This window comes from Cydia splendana, chromosome 10, assembly GCF_910591565.1.
Source record: "Cydia splendana chromosome 10, ilCydSple1.2, whole genome shotgun sequence".
Lineage (NCBI taxonomy): Eukaryota > Metazoa > Arthropoda > Insecta > Lepidoptera > Tortricidae > Cydia > Cydia splendana.
This window is the reverse complement of record NC_085969.1, coordinates 17,895,804-17,901,757: the sequence shown is the minus strand read 5'-3', so window position 1 is coordinate 17,901,757 and position 5,954 is coordinate 17,895,804.

Below are 5,954 nucleotides of genomic sequence, written 5' to 3'. Positions count from 1 at the left end.
TCAAAAATATCTGAACATGAATTTTATAACGTCTTTATAATAAATAAAGGTTTTGTTCAGATATTTGTGAACACCTTGGCCGCTCCTATTTATCTGATGGTGACTGTACTAACCAACTTGAATTGTTATTGTTGAGTAGCTAGATCAGTGCCCCAAACGCGTTAGTTCCGCGTAACATTATACCCGATCGCATTTTTCCCCACTCGCGTTAGTTCCGCGTAGCATTATTTCCGGTCGCATTTTTCCCCACTAGAGTTTGTTTTTCAAAAAACATTTAGGTCACAACTTAGGTAGACGGAGCCCCGCTTCGCGGGGCTCCTATTTCTGGGCGGTTTGCCCTTCGGGCATCTGAACCTACCTAACGAACCTAACCTATTAATTTAGTGTGACGTCCATGAAAACATTACACTGGGGAAAAAAGTGTAGGTAGGTTAGGTTCGTTAGGTAGCTTCAGATGCCCGAAGGGCAAACCGCCCAGAAATAGGAGCCCCGCCGTCTAAAAATGCGAACGGGAATAATGCTACGCGGAAATGACGCTAGTGGGGAAAAATGCGACTGGAAATAATGCTACGCGGAACTAACGCTAGTGGGGAAAAATGCGACCGGAAATAATGCAACGCGGAACTAACGCGAGTGGGGAAAAATGCGATCTGGAATAATGCTACGCGGAACTAACGCGTTTGGGGCACTGATCTAGCTACTCTTATTGTTACCACTAGAGGTAGGTATTGCATCATTGTAAAAATAAGAATTCAGAAAAATAAATCCTCCAAATAAGTATTATCAACCTCCCACCTCGGACATAAACTTCACCAACCGATAAGCAAGTGAAGCCATAAACAAACAAAAATATGATTCCAGATTACAGTAAGTAGGTAATGCGTGTATGTACTGATGACGAACACCGTTGCCTATTTTAAACCCTGTTACAATTGAAATAAGGTATACTTGTAGTCAGTTTCGTCAGTTTCACGTTTGGTTTCAAGGAGATGCGTGGGCTAAGCGAATGGTAGCAAAATGGTCATGATTTAGGGGTGTAAAAAACTGTTATTACAGTAATAACAGTAACTTACATTACCGTTTTTTTACATTGATAGAGGTTACTTGACTTAAACATAATTCCTGTTAAATGTAGTGTAGTGATACTGTATTTTATTTAAAGCTACGAGGATATTTGCAGTGTTATGGCGTTATTCATAAACGCCTGTTAAGTCTAACAAGCCCTTTATAGTTTGTCCTTATTCGTCATTTTGACATCTGTGCTTGTTAGAAAGGGACACAATTTAATAAAGGTTAAAGTTTACTAAGTTTTATGAATTAATTACAGATTGTAATATTAGTAATTTTACCTTAATGTTAAAAATATATTTGGCTAGACATTATTTTTTTATTGTTTACGGGTGATATTTTATATTGGATATTGAGATACAACATTTATTAATAGGCATATTAAATACATTCAGTTTATTTTTAAACACTACATTACTATTAACTACTTAACCATGACCCCCTTATTCATAAACGCGCTACAAATCTCAATTAGCTAATAATCGTTTGTCTTTATCTGTCATTTTGACTTATGTATTTCCAAGAAAGGGATAAAACATTATTTAACTAAATCAGGCCCGTAAAGTTTTATAAAAGGGGGTAAATAAATGTATTTTATGTTTCGTAAAAGTCTTGTACGGAACCAAAGTATTTTTAATCGTAGCTCGTACTTAAAGTGTGCGGTCGCAAAATAAAAAAGTAAAGCGTTCAGCCCTACGCTATATATGTGACAGTGTATCATTTGCAATTACATGTTATTGTGCCTTTGTACCATTAAACGTCGGGTTCATAAGTATGTGGCATTGTACGCAAAATAGTTTGTGTAATTCTATCAATTTTGACCGTAGACATGCAAAGCCGTAGACTAGCGATTCGTTTAAGTATTAAGTTCGAGTACGTACTACGAGCAAGCTACTCGTATCCACAACAACTAAAAGTAAAAGCAAATATCGTGTCTTACAGGGACCTAAAGAACCTGGCTGAGGACCGCGAAAACTGGTGCATACTCCACCACCGACAAGAGCCATGCTCTAAAATTATGATGATGATGATGACGTACGTATGTACATACGTATGTGGTTTAATAAAGTCGTGAACGAGGCATCAATAATTTTATAGATATAATCACAAAGCCATGAACAAGAAATCAAATCTAAAACTTGTAATAAAAAAGGTCTAAAATGGTGGCCTGTCAAATATGCACGATGTCAACAAACATTTGAGGACATCAAGGCTTTTTATATTATACTAAATTTGTTTGTTTGATGGGCGTATATTTTTTTGCTTTGCCTGCCTTTTCCTTGTCATAGAGTTTTTATTGAAATGTCCCACGATTTTTTATTCGCTCTATAGACTTAAAGAAGTTTTAGTGAAACAATTCTATTACATTTGGATGCTTTAAGTCATTTAATCGGTTTTTCAATCAAAACAAACTTAATTTAATTAAGTGTTTACTTATATAAAGCTCGATGAAAACTGTAATCGAAAATATTGTAAAATTACCTGGTCCACCATAGTTCATGCCCACCCTAAAAAGGTCTAAAAACATTGCACAGTGAATATTTAGTCCATAGATGTTTTATGTCTTTGAGTTTAAAGCACATCGCGTAGGTTGTAACGCGGGTTATGAGGTTACACAGCGCACAGTAGCGAGCAAATAGATTATGCCATTCTTACAATACAGACATTAATTTAATAGATCATAGACCTTATCTGTCCACAATAAGGTTTATAAACTGTAACTTTTACAGTGAAACTCGTTTAAGAAGATTCTGAAGGGACCACGCCAGAAGAGCACTTTAAGAGGGAAACAATTGACTGTTATTACGCTATAGAATCTTGTAAAAAAAGTCAAATATATCACGTAATATTAATTCACAAAAAACTCTAATTGAGAACCTAATATATACTCCAAACAAACTAAACGCAATAAGCCGAAAATAAACAGTCGCGTGAGCCACGTCACGCAATGGAAAGTAAATTTTGTTTTCTTGGCCAGGAATTTGGATGAAATATTTGGGTACTTCCAGTTGCAGGCCGCAGGTCGGCCTCATGCACGTTAATGCGGCAGTACAGACGAGCGGTTTAAAAACGCTTTGATGTTATATAAAAAAAAACTTTTTTAGTATTACATCAATGGCAAATAACTTAGTTCGCCTGATGGTACTTTTTTTTCCTATAAAAAAACGAACTATAGATGCTTGCATCGCCAGAAGTGTCACGTAGCTGATCCTTGAAAGAGTATAACTTTTATTGACTATAGAATTAACTAGATAGATATTCATTGTAAGATTATTTGTATTCAATGAATAATTACACCAATCTGTTTTTTGTGTTCGTTCAATTTTATTTAGATCACATGAATTTTAAAGAACCTTCAATTTTTTACCCTACCTACAACGCCTACGCAAATGATCGTACCTAATTTTTAAAAAGATTCTAGTACTTTGTATTTAGAGAACAATGAAATGCTGAACCCAACAATATTAGTATTTTCGAAAACAAACTCTGCGGTGGCATCTTGGTTGCATTTTTATCGCCTGCCTGTCACTTTCGTACTTACATACTTGTTAATTATAAAATATAACGCGACAGGCATGTTAACAGGCGATAAAAATGCGCCCGCGCTCGGCCCGCTGCTCTGCTCTGAGCTCAGATATCAGTAACAGCAGTGGGGAGACACTCCTGACTTCGGTCGAACTCGTCTCCGTTCGGCTCAGCATTGCTCCGAGCAATTATTAGGGTTGGCACCACTTGACTTCCTTGTGCGTGCACGACCACAGATAAGATAATCACTTGAATTTTGACAACCCTAAATAGCCGAAAGGGATAGTGCTATATATTAGAAAGAGATAGCATGATTCGACCCTGAATCGCTGTCAAACTTCGGGTTTGTAGGAAGTGTCCTTTCTGTACGGTAGTACTATTATTTCTTCTGTGGTAACAGTAGAAAATAAAACGCCCGTGTATTTTACCTTAGCGAACTACAAGTGGGCCAAACTCTAGAACAGATTAAAACTTGTGATGAATCGCTATTTCGTTCCCACTCCAAGTTCTGCGGGATGTGCTTTATGTGTGAACATGTAAATACGTCTGGAAGGAAATCGCGTTCGTTAAGTCAACGACTAGTACATTATAAAGACTGTTTATACACGGTGGCTAAAAAAATATTGCATTCCCGTTGCCAGGGAGGTTTTGGGATTATACTGAGCAACTTTTACTGTGATCCAACCTCGAAATCGCGAAAAAAAAATTTACCCTCCCATAAAAAATGGACCAGCCAAAATGTATGAAACAGCCAAATTTTTTTTCGCGATTTCAGGGTTGATGCCGTAGTAAAAGTTGCTCAGTATAATCTCAAAACCTCCCTGGTAACAGGAATGCAGTTATTTTTTAGCCACCCTGTATACATGACAAGTTGTGCCATTTTCAAAGAGCTTGTAACTACCATGCTTGACATATTGACAAGCATGGTAAGGTCAATGTGGGAAAGACTATCAGGTAAGAGCGTTAAAAAGCTCTTTCGTTCTTACCTTGCGTTTGTACACATACTCCACTTACAGAAGGGTCATAGGTTCATAGTTGTAATCAATTAAATTGTAAAAATCCATACTTAATATTCTAAATGTAAAAGTGTGTCTGTCTGTGTATGTGTCTGTTAGTGTTACCTCTTCGCGCTTAAATCACTGAACCGATTTAGTTACAATTTGGTAAAGATATAGTTTGAGTTCTGCCGAAGTACATAGAATAGTTTTTATCCCGGAAATAATAATAAGAGGGTGAAAATTATATCACTTCCACCCCGAAAGTGAGATAATTTGATGCATCGCCTGATGGATGTAACTATTTTCAATGATAATGATTGATATTAGAGGAAAATGGGGACTACTTGTGTATGGAGCAGCGGTTCGCTGTCGTCTTAACAATCCTTATTATTGAAACGTCTCTGTTTAAGTGTTGACGGAGACTTGTCGGCTCTGCGCAGATTATTTGAAGGATTTACTTAACGTCGCTTGCGGGAAGGATTAAGCTAACGTTTGCTTTTCAACTTACGTTTTATCTATTCGTGTTTTTGCAGGAGCTTAGGGCGGTTTTGATTAGTACCTAGTAGTGTGTTAGTAGTGGAAATAAATACATAGTTGACATGCTAGTGAGTTTCTCTTATAAGATATTTAATTATACATGATTTACAGACCCGTATTTCGCCGAAAGACATTCACTACTGGACTAAAGGTATCGTTCGGTTTCAGACTGCACCAGCATTACTGCAGCAGTATTGCAGCGCAACATACCGACCGATAGTGAGCTAGGTAATATTACGACTTACTTTTTCAAAAAAATCAAATTTCATAAAAATAGTATAAAGGTCGATTTGAAGGTTTGATGATAATCGTTCATCGACAAATGCCAAATGAAAACCAAAAATGAAACCACAAACGACAAAAAAAATGTATCGAAATGACAGATGCTACGAAATTTGTCACGATACTATTTCCATACACTTAAGTTTAGATTGGCGTTTTCTATCAATATTGTCACCTTGGCTGCCCCCTGACTATTATTAACAACTTTCCCTCCAATATAACGAATTCCCGTCTAAATGCATATTTTTAATATTGATAATCCATTACTGGTAAGCTCCTTCGCGTTATCGGTTCTCTTTGTAACGCTACACCGCTGCGTCAAATACTAATTGATGCTGTCACTCAAAATAAAATGGGTACAGCACTAGGACTCTCTAATACCAAAATGTAGTAAAAACCCGTCTTGTTAAAGGTAGATAGGCTCTTTTGGAATAAGTTACTGAAGGTATCCGTTTAATAGTCCCTTGGGAGGGATCCCGCTTATTCGATTAAAACGTTTTTCTTTTGTTATGCCCCTCTGTGAAGACGGAGTTACAATTGAGT